Raw genomic sequence first — 12,419 nt, forward strand, 5'->3', positions numbered from 1 at the left:
CACAGTCCGGAACACCATAATGCATTATCGACGACACTGTCCGTCTGGTGGATGCACTCGTTACCCAGGACCCTAGCCGCCGTGGTCGGATTGAGTGTCGGAAGTGTTCATACCGTCACGAAGGAACGACTGCACGTGCGCAATGTGTGTGCTCGACAGTTGGCCCGCAGTCTTCGACCACGACAGGAAGCGTGTCGAACAGCCCACTGTCTCGCTCATCTGCAGCGCTAGGCTCGGGAAGGGAATGCGTTCCCGGTACGAGTGGTGGCTGGAGATGAGTCACAGTGTCATCATTTCAAACCAGAATCAAAACGACAAAGTCTTCAGTGGAAGTATCCAGGGTCATCCCCACTAAAAAAAGCTGAGACCATCCACACAATTGCAGGAAAGGTTACGCTGACGGTATTCTTTGACCGAGATGGCCCCCTTCCGATTCACTTCCCCTTCGCCGAGCGATCAAATCGAAACGACCGGGCAATCTCACCTGTGGGGTCATTCTGCTCCACGACAGTGCAAAGGCTCGTACGGCCGACACAGTCGTGGCACTCCTGCAGAAATTCAAATGGGAGGTTCTCGGTCACCCTCCGTACAGTGCGGACCTCTCTCCCGGTGACTATGCCACTTTCGGTTCCCTTAAAAAGGCTCCGAGCGGCAAGGGATCCACCTCGGACGACGATGTCCGGCAGTACGTGCAGAACTGGTTAACATCGCAGCCTCGGGAATTTTATGAGACGGCCATTCACCACCTCGTGTCACTGTGGGACAATTGTCACAACAGCCAGGGTCAATACTTCTAACGTACAGGTACTGTTTTCTGTAATTATTTCTCTGGCTCGTTTCTTTCTGAACGCCCCTTATAATTCGATCTACAATATAAATAGTACTAAAATAATATCGAGATGAGCAGAAATATTTACTTGCCTATATGCTGTTTCTGCTCACATAGACACAATGAAACACATAATTTAACATAATACCTGTAATTTGCTATTTCTAACTTTTCTCTGTAGCCAGGATCACTAAAATACACTAGCGCGGTGCCTTTTGACTCCGATAGCGAGAAAACACTTCGTCGACAGTATCTGGTCGATAACAGGAGGAGAGGTGGTGGCGTAAACCTCTCGATTACCAGGATTTGTGCCAATGCCCTGAGTCAAATTCAAAAGCTCTCCCGTGTCTCACGGTGTGAGGGCACGTGACACTGGTAATGATCATTTTCGTCAGATGGATACTTTAAGCCTGGTGGCTATCGGAGTGCAAGTGCAAAAAATATGCAAGGAAACAAAATGGCAGCTAAAAAAAGGAATTTAGATTACAAACTACGAACATCTACAATGACAAGGGTATTTCAATAAGCCAAAAATTGAGATGTTAGTGGGCAGTCGTGAAGCTTTAGGTGTGGCAGAAAGTGTCGACCTGATAACACCAGGAATACTCGAGGTATGAGGCTTCTCAGGAGGATACTAGGACTTCCGAGAACATACAACATTACTCTGAAAATTATGGTAAACTACAGAATAAAGGGTTGTGTTAGCAAGAAATTAAATAAAAAAAAAACCATACTGTAACATCAGTGAAACGAGTCAGTAAAAAGGAAGGGAAAACTGTATTTGCTCAGTGTGGCACACTCCAAAAATAAATTTATTAATAATGATAATGTCATTTTAGTGATATCCCTCTTTTGTACAACAAATGAAATTAATGCTGCACGAAACATGTCATCCTTTTATAGTGAAAATAATGTCCATCGTGACGTTTGTTGTACTTTGTGTTGGCTTCATTGCATTGATTACCAATAACTACTTGTGAACATGTAAAAAAAAAAAAAACTGCCAACAAAATGATCAGTGTGATAGTACTGGCTATAACAATGCAGTATAGCTGACATAAAACAAAAACAGCAAACAGGTAACTCCTATATAAAGCACAGGTAGCATAAACCAAGACTGATCACGATTCCCCAATGAAAGCAACACACATCTACACAAAACTAAGTGCATTTATTCATTTTACAATGATGCGTTTAGCTAAGATAACACTAAAGTGTGTAATCATACAGATGTTAAGTTCCACAGCTAGCTCAGTAGTACAACCATCCATCACTGAGCTGACAGCCTGGTGATGATCACACCAGTGTAAAAGACTAATGTTTCTTACATATGTACTTGTCAGTAGTAAATCATAAAAGGGTTCGACAAGATGAACTTTAACTATTTATCAGAAATAAAAAGAATCGAGTATCATAAAAACATCTTTGCAGCCATAGCAGAGATCACGATAAACAACACAAATTACACTTGTGCTGAGAAAAAACAGAACACCTCGAACGAGTAGAGATAGGACGTTCGTAAACAAAAGAGATGTACGTTAGTATGTTCTGCAGAAATGATTAGCATTTAAGTTGCCTTCCATTTGTTACGGGGACAATGCTGCAAACTGAGAGCTCCGCTGAAACTCCGCACACAAGGCTATTCTTCTCAACTTCTCTACCAGTCGCTGGAATGACAAGAGAATGACTTCGGAGCCCTGATGACGGGCACCATTTGCTCCAACATACACCACAGTCTGCAGACGACTCCACCCTGTTCCCTCAATAGCTGCCGGAATAGCCTCTTCAGCATGCTTAATGAGAACCCCAGGCACTGAGTACACACGGTATTCTTTCCTGTCCCGTGCTACCATTTCCCTAAGAGATACCATCATTTGCCATACGTTTGAAATGCCAACGATTAATAGACCCCTACCCTTTGGTGTTTGCCTCCTCCTGACACTGGACAAAACAGTTTCCCAAAACAGGTGGAGTGAGTCCTACTGGCTCAGTTTCAGTGAAAGACAGCACATTAAACTTGTCGGTTAAGGGGCACGTACGACAACAAGAGTCCTCCTCGGTCGCCATCCATCCCGTACAGGACGCCTTTATGTCCCACTGACACACTACTTGCAGTCAAGTGGACGGGTAACGACAGATCCTGTACTTTCTGCAGAAGAGACAGGATCCACAGGAGAGGACAGTATTTGAGTTACCTCTGGTACAGTTATCACAGGTAGACGATTCTCTGCAGCTCTCCCAAAACACCGATCAGCACCCTTCCTCATCTCTGGTGCAACAGTAGCACAGTGTAACACGTACTTCACTACAGGGGGTGACAGTCTGTTGCCATTTATTATCGCACGGGGTACGTGCACATTGTCCACTTCTCCTCTTGTCTTTGACGAATGAGCAGAAATGTGCCAGATGGCAATGGTATATGGAATGGCAGGAATGGCATCAGACAGAGTTTTTGGACGAATCCAGGTTCTGTCTGTTTGAAAATATGCGTCAGTGCCGTCACCCACGAAACGAGTTATCAGGGCCCGTGGCAGACCCTGTGCCTATTAGGCAACAGGACAAATGCTGAACCAAAGATTTCAAAAGTTCTGTGACAAGCTATGCTGTGACTTCCTGGACTTGTGCCATAGGGTTGAGATCTGCAGGGTCCCCCTAAATAGGCCAGGCATGCACTACACATCAGAGGCTGCTACTCAGGTAGTTGACTGCGTGTAATGTGCGTACAAGGGATTTTTATAGTAGGGAGCTCTCCATCCGACCTACATAACGACAACCTTAGGGAACCCAGACGTATCAGCGTAAGATCGAAAAAAATGCCTCCCACAGGTGAGAGTATTAAAATCCTAATCCTAAACTGTCGAAGCATTCGCAACAAAGTGCCAGAGTCTGAACCACTCATGAAATGTAGTGATGCTCACATAATACTAGGTACAGAAAGCTGGTTGAAACCTTAAATCAACAGCAGAGAGTCTTTTGGGAAAAAATTATGCCTATATCAAAAGGATAGGCACATGGGAAATAAAGGTGGTGTAATTGTCGCAGTGGACAAGAAACTCAAATCTACCGAGACAGAAACTGAAGCGGCATGTGAGATTGTTTGAGCAAGACTCGGTATCACCCACCAGACTCGTCTCCTGAGGTAATCGAAAACTTTAGAGAAAACCTCAGTTCACTTGTACGCAAGTTCCCCAATCGTTGTAATTGTCACTTAAGACTTTAATCGTCTAACAATTAATTGCCAAAATTACAGTTTTGGAAGTGGTGGGTGTCTTAACACATCCTGTGAAACTCCTCTTTGAGGCTGTCCACATTGAATCTTGTATCACTGACCGTGACGCGGTTGTGGCAATAATGATTACCAAAATACAAAAAGAAAGATATCTATGTTCAGTAAACTAGATTTAAAAAATCAGTAGTGTCATATCTCAATGAGGAACTTGAAACTTTCAGCACAGGTCAGGAGCACACAGAGGAAGTCTCACTCCGGTTTAAAAGAATAGATATGTTCCCAGTAGAACAGTTCATAATGGGAGGGAAACTCCAAGGCATACAGTAGTCAATGAAGAAACTTCTAAAGAAAGAGAGACTACTGCAGAACAGGAGTAAAACAAATATTAGCGCTGTTGTTGTTGTTGTGGTCTTCAGTCCTGAGACTGATTTGATGCAGCTATCCATGCTACTCTATCCTGTGCAAGCTTCTTCATCTCCCAGTACTTACTGCAACCTACATCCTTCTGAATCTGCTTAGTGTATTCATCTCTTGGTCTCCCTCTACGATTTTTACCCTCCGCACTGCCCTCAAATACTAAATTGGTGATCCCTTGATGCCTTAGAATATGTCCTACCAACCGATCCCTTCTTCTAGTCAAGTTGTGCCACAAACTTCTCTCCTCTCCAATTCTATTCAATACCTCCTCATTAGTTATGTGATCTACCCACTAATCTTCAGCATTCTTCTGTAGCACCACATTTCGAAAGCTTCTATTCTCTTCTTGTCTAAACTATTTATCGTCCATGTTTCACTTACATACATGGCTACACTCCATACAAATACTTTCAGAAACGACTTCCTGACGCTTAAATCTATACTCGATGTTAACAAATTTCTCTTCTTCAGAAACGATTTCCTTGCCATTGCCAGTCTACATTTTATATCCTCTCTACTTCGACCATCATCAGTTATTTTGCTCCCCAAATAGCAAAACTCCTTTACTACTTTAAGTGTCTCATTTCCTAATCTAATACCCTCAGCATCACCCGACTTAATTCGACTACATTCCATTATTCTTGTTTTGCTTTTGTTGATGTCCATCTTATATCCTCCTCTCAAGACACTACCCATTCTGTTCAACTGCTCTTCCAAGTCCTTTGCTGTCTCTGACAGAATTACAATGTCATCGGCAAACCTCAAAGTTTTTATTTCTTCTCCATGAATTTTAATACCTACTCCAAATTTTTCTTTTGTTTCCTTCACTGCTTGCTCAATATACAGATTGAATAACATCAGAGAGAGGCTACAACCCTGTCTCACTCCCTTCCAACCACTGCTTCCCTTTCATGCCCCTCAACTCTTATAACTGCCATTTGGTTTCTATACAAATTGTCAATAGCCTTTCGCTCCCTATATTTTACCCCTGCCACCTTCAGAATTTGAAAGAGAGTATTCCAGTCAACATTGTCAAAAGCTTTCTCTAAGTCTACAAATGCTAGAAACGTAGGTTTGCCTTTTCTTAATCTAGCTTCTAAGATAAGTCGTAGGGTCAGTATTGCCTCACGTGTTCGAATATTTCTACGGAATCCAAACTGATCTTCCCCAAGGTCGGCTTCTACTAGTTTTTCCATTCGTCGATAAAGAATTCGCGTAAGTATTTTGCAGCCGTGACTCATTAAACTGATAGTTCGGTAATTTTCACATCTGTCAACACCTGCCTTCTTTGGGATTGGAATTATTATATTCTTCTGGAAGTCTGACGGTATTTCGCCTGTCTCATACATCTTGCTCACCAGATGGTAGAGTTTTGTCAGGACTGGCTCTCCCAAGGCCATCAGTAGTTCTAATGGAATGTTGTCTACTTCCGGGGCCTTGTTTCGACTTAGGTCTTTCAATGCTCTGTCAAACTCTTCACGCAGTATCATATCTCCCATTTCATCTTCATCTACATCCTCTTCCATTTCCATAATATTGTCCTCAAGTATATCACCCTTGTATAGACCCTCTATATACTCCTTCCATCTTTCTGCTTTCCCTTCTTTGCTTAGAACTGGGTTTCCATCTGAGCTCTTGATATTCATACAAGTGTTTCTCCTTTCTCCAAAGGGCTCTTTAATTTTCCTGTAGGCAGTATCTATCTTACCCTAGTGGCCTCTACATCCTTACATTTATCCTGTAGCCATCCCTGCTTAGCCATTTTGCACTTCCTGTCGATCTCATTTTTGAGACGTTGGTATTCCTTTTTGGCTGCTTCATTTACTGCATGTTATATTTTCTCCTTTCATCAATTAAATTCAATATTTCTTCTGTTACCCAAGGATTTCTACTAGCCCTCGTCTTTTTACCTACTTGATCCTCTGGTGCCTTCCCTATTTCATCCCTCAAAGCTACCCATTCTTCTTCTACTGTATTTCTTTCCCCCATTCCTGCCATTTGTTCCCTTACGCTCTCCCTGAACCTCTGTACAACCTCTGGTTTAGTCAGTTTATCCAGGTCTCATCTCCTTAAATTCCCACCTTTTTGCAGAGTCTTCAGTTTTTATCTACAGTTCATAAACAATAGATTGTGGTCAGAGTCCACATCTGCCCCTGGATATGTCTTACAATTTAAAACCTGGTTCCTAAATCTCTGTCTTACCATTATATAATCTATCTTAAATCTGTCAGTATCTCCAGGCTTCTTCCATGTATACAACCTTCTTTTATGATTCTTGAACCAAGTGTTAGCTATGATTAAGTTGTGCTCTGTGCAAAATTCTACCAGGCGGTTTCCTCTTTCATTTCTGAGCCCCAATCCATATTCACCTACTATGTTTCCTTCTCTCCCTTTTCCTACTACCGAATTCCAGTCACCCATGACTATTAAATTTTCGTCTCCCTTCACTATCTGAATAATTTCTTTTATATCATCATACATTTCTTCAATGTCATTGTCATCTGCAGAGCTAGTTGGCATATAAACTTGTACTACTGTAGTAGGTGTGGGCTTCGTGTCTATCTTGGCCACAATATTGCGTTCACTATGCTGTTTGTAGTAGCTTACCCGCATTCCTATTTTTTTATTCATTATTAAACCTACTCCTGCATTACCCCTATTTGACTTTGTATTTATAACCCAGTATTCGCCTGACCAGAAGTCTTGTTCCTCCTGCCACTGAACTTCACTAATTCCCACTAGATCTAACTTTAACCTATCCATTTCCCTTTTTAAATTTGCTAACTTACCTGCCCGATTAAGGGATATGACATTCCATGCTCCAATCCATAGAACGCCAGATTTCTTTCTCCTGATAACGACATCCTCTTGAGTAGTCCCTGCCCGGAGATTCGAATGGGGGACTATTTTACCTCCGGAATATTTTACCCAAGAGGACGCCATCATCATTAACCATACAGTAAAGCTGCATGCCCTCGGAAAAAATTACAGCTGTAGTTTCCCCTTGATTTCAACCGTTCGCAGTACCAGCACAGCGAGGCCGTTTTGGTTAGTTTTACAAGGCCAGATCAGTCAATCATCCAGACTGTTGCCCCTGCAACTACTGAAAAGGCTGCTGCCCCTCTTCAGGAACCACACGTTTGTCTGGCCTTTCAACAAATACCCCTCCGTTGTGGTTGCACCTACGGTACGGCTATCTGTATCGCTGAGGCACGCAAGCCTCCCCACCAATGGCAAGGTCCATGGTTCATAGGGCTATAGATACAGAGATGCTGAATGAAATGTATTTGGATATGAAGAGAGCAAGGCACGATGACGACGTCATTTGTAGCTGGGACTGTAAAAGGTGTGTAAAGATCTTAATTGTTCCTGTTAAAATATATTTATCGAGTAAAATCTGTTTGTCACAATTACTGCAAAGTTCGCACCTGACATTAACCATTTTATTTAAGAAATTTCAGCATTTTATTGGATATCGCTGGCGGTGCGGAGCTGCGCTGCGAGCGAGCAGTCTGCAGCAGCGGCAGATTTAAATATACGATTGCAACAACAACCACATCCTAAAAAGGGTACAGTAGAGGAGAAGGAAAATAATAAAGTGTTTCTTTTCACAGCATTCCAGGCACAGAATAAAAAGAGATGGTAGATTTTATCTTGTGCATTCACAGGTGGATACAAGCTGCAGCTTTTGTAAATTTTTATTCAAAAAAGTGATAAATAATGAACATATCATAAAGTGTACTTAAAAGTGGATAATTTTCATGAGAGCTTAGCAATGTAAAAAAAAAGAAAACAATTTCATATAGTAAAGATAGTCTTATGCTTCAAAGCTAGTCGGGGTATATCCAGTTAAACAAAAATCCACTGCAACATGAAAATGTTTGCTAAGTTCGATGGACAATAATATTTTCATTCTTGCACAAACAGCTTTAGCACTTGAATAAAAGTAAAACTTGAATCATTATTTTGGAATATTCAAAGAAATTCATTTTTATTAATCTACAACAGAATATTTCATACGTAAAGTAATAATCACAGATGAAAAATTTATTGCAACCTTTCATTTCTCACGTCCATCCATGTATATGTTAAGTTCAATCTCAATGGTTTCCCAATCAAATTAAACGCAAAAGACAAAGAAAGTTTAAAACCAGACGGTTAACTCCCAAATTATTAAAACAGACAGAATCGCATTAAATGGTGTAGAGAAATCATCAAAATTGAGCAAAGCTTCAGGCCCCGATGGAATCCCTGCGAGATTCTATACTGAATTTGTGGGTGAGTTACCCCTTCTAACTCTAATCTATTGCAGATCCCTCAAACAAAAAACCATGTCCAGTTTTTGGAAAAAGTAGAAGTGATCCACAAAACTAGCATCCAACAGCCTCCACATTGATTTCTTGTAGAACCTTAGAACGTATTCTGAGCTCAAACATAATGAGGTATCTCGAACACAATGATCTCCTCGATGCCAACCGGCACGGATTTCGAAAATATCGATCGTGTCAAACCCGACTCGCACTTTTCTCACATGACATACCGAAAGCTTCGGATTGAGGCAACCGGGTAGATGCAGTGTTTCTCGATTTATGAAAAGCATTTGACTCGGACCACACTTACGCTTGTCATCGAAAGTACGATCGTATGGGGTATCGAGTGAAATTTGTGAGTGGACTAAAAGCTTTTTGGTACGGAGGACACAGCATGTTATCATTGTCATGTATAGAAGTAATCTGAAATGTGCCCAAGGAAAGTGGCTTGGGACTCTTGCTGTTCATGTTGTATGTTAATGACATTGCAGACAATATTAATAGTAAAATCTGCTTTTTGCAGATTATGCAATTATCCATAATGAGAAGCTGCATAAATATTCAGTCAGATCTTGATAAGATTTCAGCATGGTGCAGAGATTGGCAACATGCTCCAAATGTTCAGAAATGTAAGATTTTGCTCCTCACAAAATGAAAAAGTGTAGAATGCCATGACTATAACATCAGCACCAACACAGATATTCCGCAAGTCGCTGTACGGTGCATGACGGATGGTAGCCTGTACCACTACTAGTCATTTCCTTTCCTGTTCCCCTCACAAATCGAGTGAGGGAAAAACGGCAATCTATACGCCTTTCTACGAGCCCTAATTTCTCGTATCTTATTTTCGTGGTCCTTATGCACAATGTATGTTGGCAGCAGTACAATCGTTTGACACTCAGCTTCAAATGCCGGTTCTCTAAGTTTTCTCAATATTGTTTCTCTAAAAGAATGTCACCTTCCCTCTAGGGATTCCCATTTGAGTTCCCGAAGCATCTCTGTAGCACTTACACACTGTTCGAACCTACCGGCAACAAATGTAGCACCCTGCCTCTGAATTGCTTCGATATCTTTCTTCGATCCGAGCTGATACGGATCCCAAACACTCGAGCAGTACTTAAGAATAGGTTGCACCATTGATCTATTCCTGGTCTCCTTTACAGGTGAACCATTCTTTCCTAGCATTCTTCCGATAAACCGAAGTCATCATATGCCTTCCCTATCACAGTTGTCACACGCTCATTTCATCTCGTATTGTTTTGTAACGTTACACTCGACTGTGTCGAGCAGGACACTAGTAATACCGTATCTGAACATTACAGGTTTGTTCTTCCTACCCATCCGCTCACTTAGAGCTAGCTGCCATTTGCCACACAGACTGGAAATTTTGTCCAAATTGTCTCGTATCTTCCTGCAGTCACTCAACTCCTATGCCTTATCGTCAGCAAACGACCGCAGATTGCTGCCCACCCTGTCTGCCAGCTCATTTACCTGTATAGAGAACAGCAGCAGTTCTATGACACTTCCCTGGGGCACTCCAGACGATACCATCATCTCTGTCGGACACTGGCTGTCGAGGACAACGTACTGGGTTCTATTATTTAAGAAGTCTTCGAGCCACTCACATATCATTGACCTTATTCCATATGCTCGTATCTACAGGGTGTTTCAAAAATGACCGGTATATTTGAAACGGCAATAAAAACTAAACGAGCAGCGATAGAAATACACCGTTTGTTGCAATATGCTTGGGACAAACATTTTCAGGCAGACAAACTTTCGAAATTACAGTAGTTACAATTTTCAACAACAGATGGCGCTGCGGTCTGGGAAACTCTATAGTACGATATTTTCCACATATCCACCATGCGTAGCAATAATATGGCGTAGTCTCTGAATAAAATTACCCAAAACCTTTGACAACGTGTCTGGCGGAATGGCTTCACATGCAGATGAGATGTACTGCTTCAGCTGTTCAATTGTTTCTGGATTCTGGCGGTACACCTGGTTTTTCAAGTGTACCCACAGAAAGAAGTCACAGGGGTTCATGTCTGGCGAATAGGGAGGCCAATCCATGCCGCCTCCTGTATGTTTCGGACAGCCCAAAGCAATCACACGATCATCGAAATATTCATTCAGGAAATTAAAGACGTCGGCCGTGCGATGTGGCCGGGCACCATCTTGCATAAACCACGAGGTGTTCGCAGTGTCGTCTAAGGCAGTTTGTACCGCCACAAATTCACGAAGAATGTCCAGATAGCGTGATGCAGTAATCGTTTCGGATCTGGAAAATGGGCCAATGATTCCTTTGGAAGAAATGGCGGCCCAGACCAGTACTTTTTGAGGATGCAGGGACGATGGGACTGCAACATGGGGCTTTTCGGTTCCCCATATGCGCCAGTTCTGTTTATTGACGAAGCCGTCCAGGTAAAAATAAGCTTCGTCAGTAAACCAAATGCTGCCCACATGCATATCGCCGTCATCAATCCTGTGCACTATATCGTTAGCGAATGTCTCTCGTGCAGCAATGGTAGCGGCGCTGAGAGGTTGCCGCGTTTGAATTTTGTATGGATAGAGGTGTAAACTCTGGCGCATGAGACGATACGTGGACGTTGGCGTCATTTGGACCGCAGCTGCAACATGGCGAACGGAAACCCGAGGCCGCTGTTGGATCACCTGCTGCACTAGCTGCGCGTTGCCCTCTGTGGTTGCCGTACGCGGTCGCCCTACCTTTCCAGCACGTTCATCCGTTACGTTCCCAGTCCGTTGAAATTTTTCAAACAGATCCTTTATTGTATCGCTTTTCGGTCCTTTGGTTACATTAAACCTCCGTTGGAAACTTCGTCTTGTTGCAACAACACTGTGTTCTAGGCGGTGGAATTCCAACACCAGAAAAATCCTCTGTTCTAAGGAATAAACCATGTTGTCTACAGCACACTTGCACATTGTGAACAGCACACGCTTACTGCAGAAAGACGACGTACAGAATGGCGCACCCACAGACTGCGTTGTCTTCTATATCTTTCACATCACTTGCAGCGCCATCTGTTGTTGAAAATTGTAACTACTGTAATTTCGAAAGTTTGTCCGCCTGAAAATGTACTGTTGTCCCAAGCATATTGCAACAAACGGTGTATTTCTATCACTGCTCGTTTAGTTTATATTGCCGTTTCAAATATACCGGTCATTTTTGAAACACCCTGTATATTAGCAGCTTGCAATGGGGGACCATATCAAATGCTTTCCAGAAATCTAGAAATATGGAATCTGCCTGTTGCCCCTCACCCATAGTTCTCAGAATAAGCCGAGTCCGGCACAAACGATGCTTTCTAAAACAATGCCGATTCGTGGACACAAGTTTCTCAGTCTCGAGAAAGTTTATTATATTCAGACTGAGAATACGTTCACAAATTCTGTAATTTTACCCGTCCGTTCTTTTATTCTTCTTATATACTGGAGTCACTTGCGCTTTTTTCCATTCTCTTGGGACTTTTTGGTGGGCAAGAGATTCACGATAACTGCAAATTAGGTAAGGGGCCAGTGCCATAGAGTGCTCTTTATATTCTTTTGGAATTGGCCAACTTGTACAAACACCTGGGTGTAACACTTTGTAGGGATACGAATTGGAATGATC

General features: G+C 42.4%; 1 protein-coding gene across 6 annotated transcripts in view; it reads right to left on the minus strand.

The window, feature by feature from the left end:
• LOC126428262 (pre-mRNA-splicing factor 18) overlaps window positions 1-12,419 on the minus strand; it is a 103,805-nt gene that overhangs the window by 41,327 nt on the left and 50,059 nt on the right. The window lies entirely within an intron of this gene.

The sequence above is a fragment of the Schistocerca serialis genome, chromosome 12 (genome assembly GCF_023864345.2).
Source record: "Schistocerca serialis cubense isolate TAMUIC-IGC-003099 chromosome 12, iqSchSeri2.2, whole genome shotgun sequence".
Taxonomy (NCBI): domain Eukaryota; kingdom Metazoa; phylum Arthropoda; class Insecta; order Orthoptera; family Acrididae; genus Schistocerca; species Schistocerca serialis.